The 20,395-nt window shown below is 49.5% G+C and overlaps 1 long non-coding RNA gene across 1 annotated transcript; it reads left to right on the forward strand.

Annotated features, from left to right (window-relative positions):
- Positions 1-1,662: 1,662 nt before the first annotated feature.
- Positions 1,663-19,626, forward strand: 4933404O12Rik (RIKEN cDNA 4933404O12 gene). Its single transcript, NR_015555.1, has 4 exons — positions 1,663-1,948; positions 4,824-4,944; positions 8,221-8,412; positions 16,256-19,626. It is a non-coding gene; the product is annotated as an RIKEN cDNA 4933404O12 gene (long non-coding RNA).
- Positions 19,627-20,395: the final 769 nt, after the last annotated feature.

Consider the following 20,395-nt stretch of genomic DNA (forward strand, 5'->3'; position numbering starts at 1 on the left):
GATCCCAAGCCCAGAACTGGTGCTGCTTATATAGGCCTAGGAGAGGCGTGTCTCACACCCGGATTGGTTGTGCTTGGGTTATGTTTACCACCTCATTTGCATGCCTACATCTGATTGGTTAACCTCTCTCATCTGATTGGTTAATTTTGGTTAATTCTCAAAACCTCATCTTGGCAAAAGAACTTTACTGCCTATGTATGCATGGTGGCCAGCGGAAGCCAGCGCCACCCTGCAACGGCACATGTGGCTTCCCACAATAACCTTGAATCCCTGATCCTTCTGCCTTCACTCTCACAGGCCGCCATTACCCATGCCCAGTTTATGTGATGCTACAGATGGGAGCCAGATGGGCTTCCTGTTAGCCAGGTGTCTACCCACAGAGCTGCAGGCCTCTCTGTTGCTCTTTATACAGCCTTTGAAAGCATGCCTCTTGTTTCCAAAGCCTCAGTGTGGCCCAGGTCCACTTCAGGATTCCAGATACTCAGCCTGTGAAAATCAAAATGAGCTCCGTCTTCTACATCTATAGTCTTATCAGAGTTTTGGTCAGATTATAGAACAAAGGCCATCGTTATCCAAACCCTCTGGTCAGGTGGTTGGCACTGTCTCTTGGGATCCCAGTCTCCTTAGTTACCGTCTCTCAGTGTGTAGCAAGAGAAAGATTCATACCCAGGCCTTTCATTCCTATTGTGTCCTGGAGTGAACATTTAGTTTGAAGGTTAACTCAGAACAAGCCGTTAGTAGTTTTCAAGATTTCTTCCTACCGTATAGGTTATTGTCTTAGTTATGGTTTTACTGCTGTGAACAGACACCATGACCAAGGCAAGTCTTATAAAAACATTTAATTGGGGCTGGCTTACAGGTTCAGAGGTTCAGTCCATTATCAAGGTGGGAGCATGGCAGTATCCAGGCAGGCATGGTGCAGGAGGAGCTGAGAGTTCTATGTCTTCATCCAAAGGCGGCTAGTGGAAGACTGACTCCTAGGCAACTAGGGTGAGAATCTTAAACTCACACCCACAGAGGCACACCTACTCCAACCAGGTCACACCTCCAAATGGTGCCACTCCCTGGCCCAAGAATATACAAACCATCACATTTATGAAGTATGTATTAATCGTAATAGCCACAGGTTCCTTTGGTCTACTTTTGTGTACAACAAACCTTAAAGGAAGATGGCTGAAGACAGGCTAGCCAGGTACAAGCTCCACTTAGGATATGCAGTGTCTGAAACGGCTCCGAGGGTAAATATAAAAAAGGGACTTTCTAAATACTATTTAAGTACTTATAAGGCAAATACTGTGTTTGAATTCTCCTTAAAGGCGTGGCTAGTAATCAATGGACTACGTTTCCCATAGCTCCTGTGGCAGCTTCTCTGCATTTCCTAGAAGGCTGTTCGCCCTTTGCTCTGGCCCTGATCATCCGTGGGAAGAAAAAATGGCAATGTATTCGTCAGCATTGTTTAAGTCAAATATCGTCTTTTGTCCTTTATCGTTCCCCTAATCTGGCTTCTGCTCCTTCGCTCGCTGGCTTGCAGAGCCCAAATAATCTGAGAATAGTCTCTGTGGCAACTACAACGGTTTCTAGGGCTACTCGGAGAAGCAGGAGGCTGTCCATGCCGAAGCATTCTGGGAGTTGTAGTTCTGGTTCCTTTCCAGGCAACGGCTTGTCTTGCTCTGCCTCCTCCCACACCAGAAGTGAGCATCAGGTGGTGGCGAGCGCGTAGACAGGGTGAAAGGTGTGAGGGTTAGCGACAGATCTGCGTATTCACCTTGCTGGTCACCGGCCACCACCACCTCGGCGCCAATGAATTTTCTGTCGCGAGCCCCGCTAACGGCTTGCCGCTGAAAACTCTGGGAAATGTAGTTAGGCGCGAGCAAGCTGTCGTTAGTTGCAGGTCTGAGGCGGGAACCGGGGCTCCTCATGTGTTCGCGGCTCGGTTCAGCCTTCCACGGTGAGGATTTTCAGCCGGGAAATCAGGACAAGACCTGGGACTGGATGCGCGGGAAGCCCAGCCCTGAGCCGGGGGGTGGGGGTGGGTGGGGGCGCAGGCCACCTCTCCAGTCCTGAAACCCCCCCCCCCCCCCCCCCGGTGATGTGACTCTGGGTTAACCGTCTAGTTCCTTCACGTTGTCCGGAATAGCAGAATGGATCCTGGTGATCGGAGCAATTAGGTGCTGTCCATGGGCTGGGGAGATGACACAGGGGTAAGAGAGCTTTTGCAACCTTGAGAAACCGCTCGAATCCCCAGCAGGGAGACAGGGACACAACCAACATGTGGGATCAGAGACCCTAGCCGCCAGCCTAGTCTACCTTCAAGTTCAGAGACGGACCCTGGCTCTGGGGAATGAAGCTGGGAGTAATAACTTCCTGTGGCCCCTGCAGTTGCACACGAGCTCTCAAGCATATGTCAGCATGCATACACCACACACAATAAGTAGTGATGGGTGCTGCCACAGCCACAGCCCTCCACTATTAAAGAAGAGGGAGCTGGGGTTAGAGTCGATAAGGTACCCCTCATCCATGGTCTAGCTGGGGCCGACAGACACAGATCTGCAGTACCTAGCAGTGTTTGCCCTCGGAAGCTTCACTGCTTCCTAAGAGCAAACGCGTTGATACTCCAGTAAATGACAAGGCTGGCGGGTGCTTTTGTTTGATTGGTTGGTTTTTGTTTTGTTTTGGGGGGATTTTGTTGTTTTCTGTTTTGTTTGTTTTTAGTCTGATGTTTGTTTTGGTTGTTGCCGTATGTATTTAGGGGGAGGGCATGTAGTGGTCAGAAAACTTTCTGGGTTCAGAAATTGATCCTTTCCTTTTGCCACGTGGGTCTGGGGGATTGCACTCATGTGATGCAGTGAGTGATCACATTTACCTGCTGAGCTATCTCACCACCTATCTTGGTTTTGTTTGAAATAAGGTCTGTATATGTAACCCTAGGCTGGCTTGGAACTTATAGTCATCCTCCTGCCTCAGCTTCCCCCAGTCCTGGGATTACAGACTTTAGGGAAATCATGATTAAAAATAAATAAATAGCCAGGCTGGTTGCACATGCGTGCGATTCCAGTGCTCACAAGGTAGAGACGGGGAAGTCAAGACTAATTTGAGGCTAGCCTGATCTACATAACAAGATGCAGACCAGGCAGGGCTACATAGTGAAACCTTGTCCCCTTCCATCACTAAAAAAAAAAAGAAGAGTGGGAGAGTGAAAGGACCAGCCATGTAAAGGTGCTTACCACCGAGCCGGACAGCCTGACGTCAGAGTCAATCCCCAGCACCCACACACGGAACAAAGCAAGGTACAGTGGGCCACACTTGTCACCCCCACGTCCTGCTGGGGAAGTTGGCTGGCCAACCGCCCCAGTCAAATGAGGGATCATGAATTAGGATATCAAGAGACCAGGTCTCACAAAACAAAGTGGACAGTGACTTTGGAAGGTCACCTAAGGTTGGTTGACCTCTGGCCACCACATGCACCTGCGCAAATATAAACACCAGCCTTCGTTTGTACATGGGTCCTGAGTCTCCCAACTCAGCCCACACCCAAACCAAATGCGCTTCCTTTACATGTATGCAGATGGCATTTCCTTTAAAGCGCTCTGGTTTTTCAAGCTATAATATTAAATTTTGAATAATTTTAATTTAGATTACGTCTGGGAGATAAAATTTGGAAGGATTTTTCCTTTATATCCTCCCCTCCCCTTTCAGTGTAGGAATTGAATCCAGGGACTTTCACATACAAAGCAAGTGTTCTACTAAACCTACTGGAGCCCTGTCTTTAATAATTTATAGAAGACTATAACTTTTATTATTATTTAGTGGTAGGTATTTGTAGTATATTAACATTTACTATCTAGCCAGAAAGCTGGTTTTTTGTTTTGTTGTTTGGTTGGTTTTCTTTGTGTTTTTTTGTTTGTGGTTTTGTTTTGTTGAGACAGGGTTTCTCTGTGTAGCCCTGGCTGTCCTGGAACTCACTCTGTGGACCAGGCTGTCCTTGAACTCAGAAATCCACCTGCCTCTGCCTCCCAAGTGCTGGGATTAAAGGTGTGCGCCACCCCTGCTGGGCTGCTTGTGCTGGAGACCTGAGCTCAGATCCCAGCATCCACACTGGGTGGCTGACAACCACTTGTAACTCCACATCCAAGGGATCTGACGCCCTCTTCTGCACTCCATGGGCGCCTAAGCACACATGCATATGTTCACACAAACATACACATAACATAATGAAAAGGAAATATTCAAGAAAAATACACTGCAGTGGGGGTTGGGAGTGGGGAGCCCAGTGGCACACTCCTTATCCCAGGAGCACAAGTGGGAAGTTGACACAAGTTCAAGATCAGCCTGACTATCACAGTAAGAACCAGGCCAGTAAAGGCTATGTGGAAAGGCCCTTTCAGAAACAACAAAAGCAAGCTAAGCGTTGTGGTGCACACCTTTTATCCCAGCACTTGGGAGACAAGAGGCAGGCGGAGCTCTGTGAATTTGAGGCCAGCCTGGTCTATGTTTGGATCTAACAAGAATTTAAAAGAAGCAGCAGGGCTGGGGATGTGGTGCAGTCAGAGTTTGCCTAGCGTACACAAAGCTCTGGGCTCCACATGTACTGGGTGAAACGGTGCCTGCGTGGAATCCAGCACTGCAGAGTGGAGGTGAGAGGATCGGGAGTCACATAGTGTGTGTGAGGCCAGCCTGGGCTACATAACAAACAAAACCCCCTCAGCGTCATAAGCCTGTAATTCAAGGACTTGCCCAGCTAAATCATGAAAGAGGAGGAAAGATTAAGAGGAAAGGGCGGGGAAAGGGCCACATATCCACCTGATGACCCTTGTTTCTTCTAGAGCTCCTGAAGTTCTGCCATTCCCCGTGGTCTGCAGTTCAGGAAGCTTCTGGAACATGCGGCGCCTCTGCCATGGAAACACGATCCGCGTCGTCAGCTTCAGATGTGATCTTGGAACGCTGGTAAGAGCAGGACCCACAGGAGTCTGTGCCCGCTTTGCCCTAGGCTGAAAGTCAGTTGGACCCTCCACCCACTTCAAACTCTGAGTCTGTATGGAGCCTGCTGTGGTCCTCACAAAAGGTCCTGAGGAGATCACCGGAGTATGGAGGCTCTCCTGTCTGTTAGCTTTATGTGGCTGTGTCCTCTGTAGCCCCTGAAGAGTTGCTTTAAGACCTCTATTACACTCTTCTTGGTTATCATCCAATGGCTTCCTAGCCAACCCACGTTGTGGCTCAGGAGCAGGTTTGTGGACAACGGTATCTCTCCTTTGCTTCACAGTGCCTGGACTCAGTGTCCAGTGACTTTCCTGTGTGCTAGCCAGCTCCTTTCTAAAGAATACACAGGAGAGCCTTTCCCAGGGAGAGAGAGGGGTTGGGGCTTGGACACAGCAGACTCGAGCTGGGGTTTCACAGCTGTGACCCAGCACTTTGGGAGTCAGGTGTAAGGGCACTGACGGGAATCTGAGGTCAGTTTGACCTATATAGTGAAACTCTGTCAGAGACAAAGCTAGATGAGAGCCACCAGAGCCGAACCCTCTCGGGACCAGCCTGTGGTTCAGCACATAACGCAGCCAGGACTCTTGTTCAGTGCTGAGCAGCACGTGTACTCGTCACTGGGTGTGAGAAATCTCCAGCTTCTCAATGACTTTAGTGTCATTGACCAGAACCACTGTCTACCTGCCCAGCCCAGTGATGCACAGTCACTAGCTAGAATCGGGCTCTGGCTCCCTGTGCATAGCAGGACACGCTGGGGCAAGTTCTGGAACTTCTCTGAGCCTCTGTTTCTCTATGTATGAATATCAGATAAAATAACACACAAGGATTGGGGTGTGGGTCAGTGGTAGAGCACCTGCCTAGAACCCCCCAGTGAGGGGCTGGGGGCGTGGCTCAGTGGTAGAGCCCCTGCCTAGAATCCCCTAGTGAGGGGCTGGGGTGTGGCTCAGTGGTAGAGCCCCTGCCTAGTACACACAAAGCCTTGGGTTTGATCTTGTGCCTAGATAATATATTAAATAAGTAGTAAGTTAAAAGAACTTTCTAGATTACAGAGTGCTTAACGTACAGAAGTTCTTTTTTATTATAGTTTATATGTGATTTGGGTTTTTTTTTTCTTTTTGTTTTTTTGTTGGTTTTGTTTTGTTTTGTTGTTTTTAGGGTTTGTTTTGTTTTGGAAACAGGGCTTTGCTGTGTAGACTAGGTTGACCCGAAACTAGTAATTATCTAGCCTCAGCTCCTGAGGCGTGGGGTCACGAGCGTGAGCCACACACTCGGCTCGTTCCTATGTATGATCTGTATTTGCTCTTTGCCCAGCAGCAGTGTCAAGCCCAGCTTACCATACCCACCCCCCTTGCTTGCCCTTGATTGTCCTGCAGCTGACCCAGACCTCTCCACACGGCAGCCACAGCCTCTGCCAGAGTCCTCCTAGGCCTTGAGCAGTGCTCCACCCTGTCTCACATAGCTGCTGTTCCCTGACAGCCTACCAGGACTCTGCCCTTGGGGATCACTCACCAACACCCCATCAGGCAGCCTCCCCAGCGCGTGCCAGCCACACCTTCCACTCAGCCGCTAGCAGAGCTCAAGTTCTTCCACCCAAACCCCTCACACCTCCCTCACCTCAGACCTCTCCTCCTTCCTCATCCCGTACCCCCCCCCAACCTGCCCCCACCAGGAGTGTGAAACCCTAGCGGGGGAGCTCTCCCATGGGTTTAAAAGAAACCAAATGAACCTAGAAAAGAAAATGAAGATAAGTTGTAATCTCACTAAGACTTGGTTTACAACCTGCTTTAACCCTCAGCCAGGTGTGGTGCTGCCCCAGGGTTGTCCTGTAACTTGGGCGATAAGCCAGGAAGATCAGGAGTTGGAAAAAAAAAAAGTTCCTGGAAAGACAACTCAGAGGTTAACAGTTCTTATCATTCAGTCATAAGGACCAGAGTTCAGAGCCCAGCACCTACCCTAGCCCCATGGAAGGGATCAGAGACAGGGGGATTGCTGGGACTTGTCAGCTCTCAACCTAGCTGAGACATCATGAACCCCAGACCCTGCCTCTATACAGACACCCAGGCACAAATGCACACAAATCAATAATTTAGAAAAGTAGTCTGTTTCTAAAAAGGTATGGTCGACTGTGCCTTTAATCTTAGCTCTCAGAGGCAGAGGCAGGCAGATCTCTGGGAGTTCAAGGTCAGCCTGGTCTACCTAGAGTGGTCCAGGCCAGCCAAGGCTACACAGTGATGCCTAGTTTCAAACAAACAAAACAAGAAAGGTGTCCATCATCTTTTGCTGTGGCTGTGGCATAGGACGGATGGATCACTAAATATCTAAGGGCTGGGGCTATGGCTCAATCGGTAGAGCGCTGATCCAGCGTGAGTCCCTGGGTTCCTCCTGTGATGCATGTAAGCGGAGTGAGGTGGCACACACCTGCAGTCCGAGTGCAAGGAGTGGGGGCTCAAGATCACCCTTGGTGCTGGACGTGGTGGTGCACTTGGGAGACAGAGGCAGGCAGATCTCTTGAGTTTGAGGCCAGCCTGGTCTACAAGTTTCAGGTAAGTTTCAGGACAGCCAGGGCTACCCAGAGAAACACTATTTTTAAAAAGGAAAAAAAAAAAAGCATCATCCTTAGCTGTAGAGAGTTAAAGGCCAGCCTGGGCTACAGGAGGTCTTGTCTTAAATAAATAAATACATACGCCGGGCATGGTGGCGCACACCTTTAATCCCAGCACTTGGGAGGCAGAGGCAGGCAGATTTCTGAGTTCGAGGCCAGCCTGGTCTACAGAGTGAGTTCCAAGACAGCCAGGGCTACACAGAGAAATCCTGTCTCGAAAAACCAAAATAAAATACATACATACATACATACATACATACATACATACATACGGGGGCTGGAGAGATGGCTCAGCGGTTAAGACCGTTGACTGCTCTTACAGAGGTCCTGAGTTCAATTCCCAGCAACTATATGGTGGCTCACAACCATCTGTAATGGGATCTGATGCCCTCTTCTGGTGTCTGAAGACAGCGGAAGTATACTTATACTTACATGCATAAAATAAATAAATCTTTAAAAATAAAAAAGTAAATAAATAAACAAATAAACAAATGAACCAACAAAAACCCTGATCCCTTAAGATGATACAACTTTGACCTCATTGTTGTACTGTATGCAACAGGTACTCTGGGTCCAGGGGGGAAAGGCGGGCTCATGGACCTCTTTGTTGAGGTAACATTTGAATCCTCTATGTTTTTAAGAGTTCGCCTTGGCAGCTGTCTGAAAGTTAATCCTGTGAAGGGACCTGAAGCAGCCCTCTGAGGAAGCCTCGCGCACCCCTGCCGAAGAACATCGCAGTGTGTTCATTCCCCTTCCGTTGGCCTCAGGATCCAAGCAGGAAAGAAGAGGGAAGAACTCTGAAGGACATGAGAGGGACCCAGCTTACAGTCCAGGTGAGTTCCTTGTTCCAGTCAGAAGACCCATCGTATGACAGTGTGCCTAAGGCATTAGAGGGTCTGAGGGAGGGGTTCTGTTGGACAGCTTGGCTGCCAAAGCTGGCTCTGCCTCTCAGGGGTACTGCCCCTCCAATGCCTGGGAGAGAAAGCGCCGAGCCACTTACTTCCTTCATCCCCGCAGCCAGAATCCTACAGGGCTGGTAGGATGGCTCAGTGGTTAAGAGAACTTGCTACTCTTGCAGAGGACCCAAGTTTGAGTTCCAGCGCCCACACTGGGTAGTTTACAACCACCTATAATAATAACTCCATCTCCAAAGGATCTGACACCCTTTTTCCCGCCTTTGAGGTCACCTGCACACACAATGGCGCGCACACACACACATACATAGAAAGAGAGAGATTTAGAATGTACTGTCTGACAGGAAGCAGCTAAAGAAAGGAAGGGTTTCTTTAGGTTTGTGGTTTAGAGCAGCAGTTCTCAACCTGTGGGTCGTGAACCCTTGGGTCAAATGACCCTTTCATAGGGGTCACCTCAGATCATCAAAAAACACAGATATTTAAGTTACGATTCATAACAGTAGCAAAATTACAGTTATGAAGTAGCAATGACAGTAACTTTATGGTTCGGGGTGAGTCAGCACACCAGGAGTTAAAGGTCACAGCATTAGCAAGGTTGAGAACCGCTGGCTTGAAGGGTTCGTTCGGTCCGTCATACCAGGGAGGGCATTACAGAGCTCACAGCAACAGGAGTACGTGGCAAAGACTTCTCACATAGTGGTAGAGAAGGAAGAGACAGAATAGACTGGGACCAGACGTGAGGGGAATCCTCGAAGGCCTGCCCAGAGTAACTTAGCACAGACCAGGCCCCTCCAACTGAAAACTCCACAGCCTTCAATGTAGCCCCGTAAGGTGCTGGAGATATGGGTAGGCAGTGAGAGCTCCTGCTCTTGCTGAGAACCTGAAGTTGATTCCTAGCACCCACCATGGGCAGCTCACGGCCACTCTGATGCCCTCTTCTGGCTTTCTCAAACACCGGCACTCATGTGTCCTAGCACAGAAAAATAAATCTAAAAACAGCAGCACAAGCCAGGGACTGATCATTCAGAATGTGAGGACGTCTCAGATTCACACAGTAAGTCCACAGATTGTGGGAAGTCCTTCTCCCCTAATGCTGTCTGACCCAGCAGGAAACCACACTTGGGAGTAACCCACGGGGTGCTCTGCACGTGGAAACCCCATGTTTGTGGTCAGCCCCTGGAACCCCCCATTCACAGTTTGCAGGCTCATCAGAGGGTTGACTTGAAGCTGCGCCTATCCGCAGGGAGCTTTCAGAGAGAGACTTTATATAAAAGACCATCGCCGTGCTGGATGCTTAAGAGCCGGGTATGGTGCTGTGTTCCTGCAGTCCCAGCACTTGGGAGACAGAGGAAGGTAGATCTCTGTGAGTTCAAGGCCAGCCTGATCTTCATAGTGAGTTCTAGGCCAGCCAGAGTGGCATAGGGTGACCCTGTCTCAAAGAAAAAAAGAGAAGGAAGAGGAGGAAAAGGACGAGGAGAAGAAGGAGGGGGGAAGAGAGAGAGAGAGAGATTGATTGATGGAAGCCAGGCATAATGGCAGACCAGAGACCTCAGATGACAGGACTGCAAGCATCAGAAGTCCCTGTCCCTTGTACTGTACCTGGCCCTGTGCCACTGCTGGTCCACCCTGATGGAAGATTGACCCAAGCCCTCTGATCCAAGAAGACGCCCTCTGAATGACCAAGCTGATATGCTGATAGGGGCTAGCAAGGGTTGGGCATGGAAACCTGGCCTTGGCTCCCAGTTCCCAAAGGCGTGATGAGACTCTGACTCACTTCACAATTTAGACTTGAGTCTCAGTGTACAGCTAAGCTTGGACAAGCTTGTTTCGATGTAGCCCTTGTTTATTTATGTGTTTTATATTCATTCTCCCCGCTCTCTCCCTCTCCTCTCTCTTGCACACACACATTTCTGCAACAGCACTTTTTTTTTTTTTTGGTGGGGACAGGGTTTCTCTGTAGCCCCGCCTGTTCTGGAACTCACAGAGCTCCTGCCTCTACCTTCCAAGTACTGGGATTAAAGGCTGTGCCACCACCACCTGGCTGCAACAGCACACTGTTTATAGTTTACATAATCATCCCTGTAACTTTGTAGGAAAGGCAGCCCCTCCTCTCAGCAGGTGTGTGAGCTGAAGGGACCCAAGGAACTAACCAGAGAGGACCAGTGGGCAACCGTCAGTCTGGATTCCCAGCCCCCGAGTAGATTTGTGGCCAGCCTGGTGTGGAAGGAAGCTGGAAGCCACCTGAATAGTGGTTCGTTGCCAGCATCAACCGGCTCACATTACAGCAGCCTAGCTCCTTCCTAGGTACCCCCTTGGGCCACTGCTCTATTGCTTCTTATCTTTGTGTGTTTGGGAGGGGTGTGTGTGTGTCTGTCTGTCTGTGTGTCTTTGTGTGTTTGGGAGGGGGATATGTGTGTCTGACTGTATATGTCTGTGTGTCTCTGTGGGTGTGTGTCTGTGTGTGTGTGTGTGTGTGTGTCTGTGTGTCTCTGTATATATGTGTGTGTCTGTGTGTGTGTGTTTGTGTGTCTCTGTATGTGTGTGTGTGTCTCTGTGTCTGTGTCTGTGTGTCTCTGTATGTGTGTGTGTCTGTGTGTGTCTGTGTGTGTCTGTGTCTGTGTGTCTATGTGTCTATGTGTGTGTCTGTGTGTCTCTGTATGTGTGTGTGTGTCTCTGTGTGTGTGTCTGTGTGTCTCTGTATATATGTGTGTGTGTCTGTGTGTCTCTCTGTGTGTGTCTGTGTGTGTGTGTCTCTGTATGTATGTGTGTGTGTGTGTGTGTGTCTCTGTGAGTGTGTGTGTCTGTGTGTTTCTGTATGTGTGTGTGTGTCTGCAGGCTTAGCACATGCTTGCTTTTGGGAGTTGACTCTTTCTACTGTGGGTCCTGGTATCAAATTCAGGTTGTCAGACTTTTCTCAGCAAGTGCCTTTGCTCACTGAGCCATCTCGCCGGTCCGTTTTTCTTCTTTTTTACTCTTGTATTACATTTCCCCTGTTATGAACAAAAGCTAAAATATTAGTGTGAGAAAACTTTTTACTGTTGCTATTTTACAAGAACCATGGGTGGACATTTGAATACCTGTGGAACACCTGCTGACTAGATGAACATGCATGTATGTGTTTATTTATGTATTTTCCCCGTTGATCACCCTAGAGGATTCTCAGGCCACTAAACCCTGGCATGGGGTTACTAGAAAAGACTATCAGCAGGCCCAGTCTTGCTCGTCTAGGCAATACTGCTCTCAGCCACAAGAGGGCGATATTTGTCCATGAATGTCCCTCACAAAGCCTGCTTTAAACCTCACCAGCTTTTCCTGCCCCCTCCAGGGGACAGAAAGAAACCAGTGAGTGTTTTATCCAGGTCACCCTGAGCCACTCCCCACTCAGCCTGCTCTCTGTACCAATAAGAAACCACCTTGGGAGTGGGCATGAGGGCTCATACAGTGAGATAGCCATACCTGCTTCCTCTGTGTCAACATGGGCTGCTCCACGCACTTTCTGGAAGGCTCTTCCCTGCCTTTCAGCAGAGAACACCTTTCCAGAAGTCTCCGTGGCTTTCATAGTGTCAGATCATTCTCCCCCCGAGCTCCCAGGACCCAGCGCTTGCAGTTTCAAAACACTCAACAAACTGGTGGCCTGCCTACTAGAAGGGGAGCCCCAGGAGAGCCTGGGTCAGGCTTGCCTGTTCACTGCCCCAGTGCCACGGCGCCTGGCTCCCTCGTGAGGCTCCGTGAGGCTCGGGAGAGGTGTGCTAAGTGGGTGCGTGACCATTTCAGCCTTGACCTTCCCATTCACATGGCTTTCCGATGTCCCCAGAGTCTCTAGAAACACATCCCGAGTAGTGGTGTTACCAGTTCTGCCCTTTGTCCCTTGTGGCGATTGAAAGACCATGTGGTTTAGTCTAAGGTAGATGCAACTTCAGGAACTTCCAGTTTGGGCTCTGCCTCTCACAGGCTATGTTGTGTCTGCTTTTTGTTGTGTTTTTTAAATAGGGCCTCACATAACCCATGCTAGCCTCAAACTCACGACATAGCTGGTTGTGGCTTTGAACCCTGCTCCTCTTCCCAATACAGTCCTAAATGCTAGGATTATAGTCTTGAGCCACCACATTTGACTGTACAGCTTAGGCCGGCCTGGAACTAAGATCCTCCTGCCTCAGCTTCCATAATGCTGGAATGACGGGCCTGCATCACCACACCCCATTTTATTTCTGATGTGTAGAGAGTCCGTAGCTGAGCTTCCAGGGAAACCAAGCACAGCCTGACATTGCCAGCCACCAGGCCCAACTTCTGCAGTTCTTTCTTCTAAACCCTTTTTGGACACCTTTGAACACAGGGACCCCCCTAGAACTCCAAGACCACCTGGCCACTTGTACTTGGCCCTTCCTTCTTCTTTGTCTTGTATCCCAGCACCAGATAGCAGAGGTTGCTCTGACGATATTTACAAGTAACCCATCCACTGCAGCGGCTTCTGGAACACACAGCGGCCAGGCCTTCCTGCTGATCGCAGGCAAGCAGAGTTCCTGGGGATGAGGCATCAGGAGCCCTCACAAGACCAAGGCAAGGAACTAAAGAAAGAACCCAGAGCCCGGTGGCGGTGGCACACACCTTTCACCCCAGCACATGGGAGGCAGAGGCATGCAGATCTCTGAGTTCAAGGACAACCAGGGCTACATGGAGAAACCCTGTCTCAAAAAACCACCGAAAGGATGGAGATTTTACTGTGTAATAAAGAGGAGAGAGAGGCTATGAAGGAGACATGTAGCCCAGCAGGAGAAGGATGTTTTGGGAAGCACAGGCCTAGATTCTTCTCTTATGTACAGGGTTGGAGACTCTTAGTGGACCCCAAGGGTCACCTGTGCAGGACTGTGTGTCATCTGGAGCTCTCTGTCCCAAAGACACTAGTGTCCCTTAAACCTAGCCTTTCTGTTTCCACCCTCCCTGCCTGCTTCTCGCCCTGGCTGTCTTTGTTTACTATAAAGTCCCAGGTGACCTTGAAGTCCCAGTCTTCCAGATGCTGAGGTCACAGGGATGCATCGCTGTGCCAGGTTTATGTGGTGCTATGGATAGAACCCAGGACCCAGGGAGCCTCATGGGGGAGCCAGGCGCTGTGGCACTGGGGCAGTGAACAGGCAAGCCTGACCCAGGCTCTCCTGGGGCTCCCCTTCTAGTAGGCAGGCCAGTCGGTTTGTTTAGTTTTGAAAGTGGAAGTGCTGGGCCGCCGGGAGCTCAGGGGAGAATGACATCACCTGACACCATGAAAGCCACAGAGACTTCTGGAAAGGTGTTCTCTGCTGAAAGGCAGGGAAGAACCTTCCAGAAAGTGCATGGCTACTTTGAAGCTAGCATGGGTTCTATGAGGGTTTGTAGAGTGGTAGACAAAACGCTCTACCAACTCAACTACATTCCCAGTTTTGAGGCCGGGGTTCTAAGTAGCCCAGGCTTGGCCCAAACTCTTTTTTATAGTAATTAGTTTATTTATTTACCTGTACTACTTTTTTATTACAGCTATTTGTGTGGGGGTAGGGCACAATAGGTGTGGAGGTCAGAGGTCATCTTGTAGGAGGTCATTTGTGGTAGCAAGTGCCTTTACACACCAAGCCACCAAAGCAGCCCCACTCACCCATGACCCTTCTGCCTCAGTCTCCCAAGTGCTGGGATTGTAGGCACACCTGGCTCTCTGTGTCTTGTCTTTGCTGCTGCTCCGAGCATGGGAGCCATCAAGATGACCCTCTAAGTCTGTCTCCCCTCCACTACTGTCCTGGGGGTGGGGGTGGGGACTTCTTTGGTATCCGTCTTGTGAGATAGGAGCGCCCCCGGAGCCTCGTCACGTCACCGATGACGAGCGAGCATCCACCCTCATCCCAGCCGGAACCTTCAGCTGATGAATAAGACTTGATTTGTCCCCTGAGCCATTGCCACCCCCGATTCATTCCATTCAAAGGCTTTAGCTCCCAACGGCTCATCTGACGCTGGGTGCAGTGGGGCCCCCTCGGAACTCCACTTCCACACGAGGAGGATGTGCGTTTTCTCCAGGGTGATGAGCTCTGACGTGGGTTCGAGCCTATTCAGGTGCTGTATCCGTCCTGTGATTTGTCTCCTCTCGATGGCTGTTCGCCTCCATCCAAGGAGCGTCCTCCCTCCCTGCATTCATTGGGAGTCTGCCTCTCCAGTATGAATTATGGAGTGAATGGAAATTTTCCCTTATTCATAGTGTACAAAGATTCCCTCTGCGGCAAGAATGTGTTGGCTTTCTGCTGAATCCCATCCAATGTCTGGGTAGAGCCTGGCCCAACGTGAGAACTAGGCTGAGGCCTGGTTTGCTTTCTGTTGCTGTCATAAATACCATGACTGAAGGCAACTCGGGAACAAAAGAGGCCATTTGTCCCACAGGCTCAGTTCATCATCTAGAAACCAGGGCAGAAGCTCAGTGCAGGGACTGACACAGCAGCCTTGCAGCAATGTGGCTTGCCGCCCTTGGTTTCTTCAGCTACCTTTCCTGTCTGCCTGCCTGCCTGCCTTCCTTCCTTCCTTCCTTTCTTTGTTTCTTTCTTCCTGTCTCTCTCTCTTTCTTTCTTTCTTTTTTTAAGATTTATTTATGAATATGAGTACACTATAGCTTTCTTCAGACACACCAGAAAAGGGCATCAGATCTCATTACAGATGGCTGTGAGCCATCATGTGGTTGCTGGGAATTGAACTCAGGACCTCTGGAAGAGCAGTCTGAACCGCTGAACCATCTCTCCAGCCACCAGCTAGCTACCTTTCTTATACAGCCCAGGACCACCTATATAACCCAGACTGGTCTCAAACTTGCCATTCCCCTGCCTCAGCCTACTGATTGCTGAGATGATAGGTAAGAGGCAGATGTTTCAAGCCTGCCCAAAGCCCACCTCTTCCTGAAAGCCCTCCAGGATTCTGTGAGCCTATACATTGACAAGTTTCTGTGTGGATTTGGTGTCTACAAAAGCTCTCTTCACCCATATCCGCAGCAGGTCTCCAAGGTGAACAGCCTCTGGCACATTGGAACAATGTAGATAAGGAGGTCAGCCAATTCCTCCTGCCTTCTGTTTTTCATAACCCTAGCTGTCTCGTCTGTCTTTATGGTTGTGCTGTGGAATGCACGCATGCATGCACACACCACAGTGGGGAACAATCATGGAGGAGGTAGGCATTGCATTGGGAAGCATTGTCTGAGAGATGCCAGGAAGATGCACTAGTGAACCAGAGAGTTTGGATGTCAAGCCGTGTAATGCTTCTTAAAATATAGAAAAGTTCTAACAAAGTAATATTTAATTTTTTTCTCCTTCTACTTGTTTTCACTCCGTAGACCAAGGTGGCAGGCTATCAGCCTTTGTAGAATGAATGTAGCAGGCTTGGCTTGGCTTGGCTTTGCTTAACAGACATATAATTTTGGTTTTGGTTTTGGTTTTGCTTGCTTGCGTGACGTGACGTGACGTGACGTGGTTTCCCTTTCTATCCGTGCAGGGTTCCCAGACTGCCCTTTGAGAATAAAATAGGAGGCCAGAACCAAAGTCTTTTGGATAAAACACCGCGACTGACCACACACTAACCCATTTGGCTGCCCTCCTTCCCAAGGCACAGATCATCCCAGCATGTGAAGGCCTCCTTCTCTCCCTCCCTCCTTCCCTTCTGACCCATTTTCACTCTTCCACCACACAATCAAAAATAAATAAATAAATGAAAAAAAAGCTCTCTTCATCTATGGTCTACTTATACCTGTTTTTTTCTTCTTCCCTGACAGACAATATTTGAAAGTGTCTTTTGCATTCTCCACGGAGTCTTCAAGTGCTGCAACACTGAGGGAAGGGCCGTGCCTAGTAGCTGTGTGTCACTATGGACTCTGTGGTATAGGAGATGGGCTCTGGCCAGTTGCCTTTGAAGATGAACTTCGTTTCCAGATAGTTTTCACACAGGGCGGTAGGAGATTTCTTACTGCTACACCTTCCACCCTAGCCCTGACCCTCGCCACCAGGCCGCCCAGCCATATTAGCTCAGAAGATCCATAAAGGGGCTGGAGCCCCAGTCCCCTCCCCTCTGCTTGAAGATGTTATTAATTAGAGTTGTGCTAGGATGCAGGAATGACCTTGGGAAGGGGCACTTGGTGACTAAGCAAGAATGGGCACGGGTGTGCTGACTCACCACACCCAGCTTGCAGGGGAGGCTGACTGAGGACCACCCTCAGGGTGACCTTGGAGGTCTGCAGGCTCAGCTCCCGCATTGCCTAGTCCTATACCTGTCGGGGAAATGGTAACTTCGGAACTTAGTAGGCAGACAGTTTCTGGAGGTAACATAGAGACATGAAGGGGTACACTGAGCTGGTCCCCAAGGGGGCCCCAGGTGAAGGTCACAGCCCTTCCTTTTCGCCTACGGCTGAGTTCTGGGTCCCACCAAGAATAGAACTCCCCTTCCTCGTTGGCTATGAAAATGTCTTAATGTCTCTAAATCCCAAGTTGCCTTATGGCCACAGCCCTGCTTCCAACCTTCTTCTAAAGCAAGTACGTTAAGAGATGGAGATGTCGCTCAATTGGTAAGGTGCTTGCCTAGCGTGCACAGAGAAGCCCTGGCTCCCTTTTGCAATTCTTCAGAAACCAGGTGTGGTGGTGCATTCTTGTAATCCCAGTACTTGGGAACATGTGGGCAGGCCGCATCGGGATCTGTTGTCTCCAGTGTACCGGACGCTGGCTGGAAATTAGTTGCTAGGATGTAATCTGTGCTGAGTCTCTAGGACAGTGTCTCCAGTCGGACCTAGAATGACTGTCCTGAGCCACATTCAACAAGAAATAGCACAAAGGGGTAGAAGAGACAGAGGTGGAGAAAGTGCAGGTTCTGAAGGGACAGATGAAAGGTAATCCAGGTTCATTCTAAAGTGGGCAGGGCTTCCAGGGGCCTTCTCAAGACATCAGTCTAGAGACCTGTAAAGATCTACACCCTTGCTGATCTTGGCAGCACACACCTGTAACCCCAGCAAGGCAGGGCACCCAAGAGTTCAAAGTCATCCTTGGCTACAAAGTGAGTGTGAGACTAGCCTGGGTATCATAGTTGAAGTCCTTCCTCAAAACAAACAAACAAACAAAAGCTGTTTAGGCCCCGGGCTGTGTTTCTCATTGCCCTACTCCCTGGTCTGAGGTTATCGGCAGGGCTCCCAGCTGTTGAGCCAGCTGTGTCTTCATTGAGGTCCCTGACTGGCATTCTGTCATCCCCCATCTGTGTGAGAGGATCTCTTTTTGGGTTTTTTGTTTGGTTGGTTGGTTGGTTTGGTTTGGTTTTTTGAGACAGGGTTTCTCTGTGTAGCCCTGGCTGTCCTGGAACTCACTTTGTAGACCAGGCTGGTCTCGAACTCAGAGATCCACTTGCCTCTGCCTCCCAAGTGCTGGGATTAAAGGCGTTCGCCACCACGCCAGGCGAGAGGATCTCTTAAGTGTACCTAATTTGCAAGTGCTCACAGTGACCTGTGGGTCCCAGGCAGCGACTCATTGAATCTTCTCAACAAGCTTTGAAATAAGTCTTTTGTGGCCTCCTGTTACAACTGAGGGAGATAGATGTAGAGAGCTTCCCTCAGCTCTCTGATCCACGCAACTCCTGAGTGGAGGAGCCAGGACTCAAATCTGTATCTTCCCTGCATCCATGACCTAAAAAGTCCTAGTGTTGGGTTGCAGGAGTTTCACTTACATTTGCTAGGATAAGCAGCCCGATTTCTGGACTCTGTGGCCCTTTAAAAATCCTGCTGCTTCTACAATCTCTTCTTTAGCCTGCCCAAACCTATCTAATGCTTTACAGGAACATGTGTGCCCGTGAGAGACATGAGCTAAGGCAATGAGAAGCTGTGACGCAGATTCTGACACCAGCCCTCAGTACATACCTTGTGCACCCCACATGGTATAAGGAGCTGGGTCTAGGTGCTAAGGCCAGCAGCTCACGGGCAAAGTGAGTCTCAGCCTGTAAAGAGAACAAGGCAGATGTGCCTCCAGAGAGAAAAAAAGAACACATGGAGATGAAATCCGGGCTTGGGGGCAAAGAGGAACCGTTTAAATGTGTGTGTGCCTTGTGAAAGAATTACACTCCCCGCCCCACCATCACCAGATGTGATGACAGTACTTACATAAGGTACTGTATGTAGATTGAACTCTGGACCTCACACATTCTGGAAAGGGCTCTCCCACTAAGCCACATCCCCAGCCCCTCACTGGGATTCTGGGCAGGCGCTCTACTGCTGAGTCACGTCCCCAACTCTCTTTTGACTTAATTTTGAGACTAGGTCTTACTGAGTTGCCTAGGCTGGCCTGAATCTCACTCTGTAGCCCAGGCTGGCCTTGGACTCACATTTTTCCCCCTGCTTAGCCTGCTGAGCCCCTGGGATCATAGACTTGCCTAGTTATACCCATTTGCTGCTGCAGCTAATACCTTTAAACCAGTCTCCCCCCACCCCAGAAAACCTTCCTAGCTTAGTATTATCTTAAATTCAGTGAAGAGAACAGCAGCTTTTCCCTGTTCCTCCACATGAGGGCGCTACACCACTCAGCCATGGGGTGATGTGTTCAAGCCTCTCCCACAACCTTTATGGGTGCATTTCTTTTCTGTGTATTCTCTAATGAGAAGCACTGGGCCACCTCTGCATGGTTTTTCTTGCCAATTTCTCTTGTAGCCCTCTCTCCCAGCAGACAACCACATTCAGCACACCCCTCACTTGTGCACTGCCATGGCCGTCCGTTCCTTGTGACCAGCCAGATGACTTAGATAATAGGGGAGTTTGAAATGAATGAGCTGATACTATCTGTAGGTTAGGATTCTGACCAAAAGGTCTTCAGGGCTCTAGGGGAAGGGATTAATTGAAATACCTTCCCGAGCATAGGGCTTTTCTCCAGTGTGAATTCTCTGACGTTGAATGAGTTTCATGAATCTTGAAAGCCATCACGTGGTCACTGTTGTTGGTAGATTTCTGTTGTGCAAAAGTAGCCAGGGTGCTTGGATGCTGGCTGCCTCCTCCCACACCCTCGGGACACTCTCAGGTGAATGTTGGAGCAGTGTTAGGAAACTGCTTTGTGTTCCTAACAGTCGATATTGGTTCCTGCTGTTACAACTGTTACAATGTTAAATAAATAAACTTGATCCAGACTCAGCCTCGCTTTTTTGTTTTGTTTTGTTTGGGGTTTTTTGTTTTTTTGTTTTCTCGAGACGGTTTCTCGGTGTAGCCCTGGCTGTCTTGGAACTTATGCTGTAGACCAAGCTGGCCTCGAACTCAGAAATCGACCTGCCTCTGCCTCCCGAGTGCTGGGATTAAAGGCATGTGCCACCAGGCCCGGCGAGACAGGGTTTTTCTACGTAGCTCCTGCTGTGGTGGAACTCGCTCTGTAGACCAGGCAGGGCTGGAATTCACAAGATCCACTTGACTCTGCTTCCCAAGTGCGAGCATGTGGGGCTTAAAGACCAGTGCCACCACCCCCAAATGGCAAGAAATATTTATTTCTTCTAAATAATATATTTGGCCTATTCCCACCAGTACAAACACTGTAATATTGAATAAATTTGATCCAGATTCAAGATGTAGGCCATACTTTATTTTTTTAATGTATTTGGCCTTTTGTGGAGGGTTGTGTGGTACACGTGTGTGTACTCGAGTATGTGTTTAGGTCCTAGGCCAGCCTTGGGTGCTGTTCCTCCAACACTGTCCACATTGTTTCTTGAGTCCTGGTTTCTCTCCAGTCTGGAGCTCACCAAGCAGGTCAGCCTGGATGATCAAGGCAGCCTCAGGGATCCGCCCACCTCTGCTTGACTTACAAGTTCATGCCACCGTGCCCAGGAATTTCACCTGAGGACCAGAGGTTCCAAGGATCAAACCAAGGCCCTCGTGCTTGCCCAAGCATTTCACCAACTGAGCATCAGT

This window comes from Mus musculus, chromosome 5, assembly GCF_000001635.26.
Source record: "Mus musculus strain C57BL/6J chromosome 5, GRCm38.p6 C57BL/6J".
NCBI classification, from domain to species: Eukaryota; Metazoa; Chordata; class Mammalia; order Rodentia; family Muridae; genus Mus; species Mus musculus.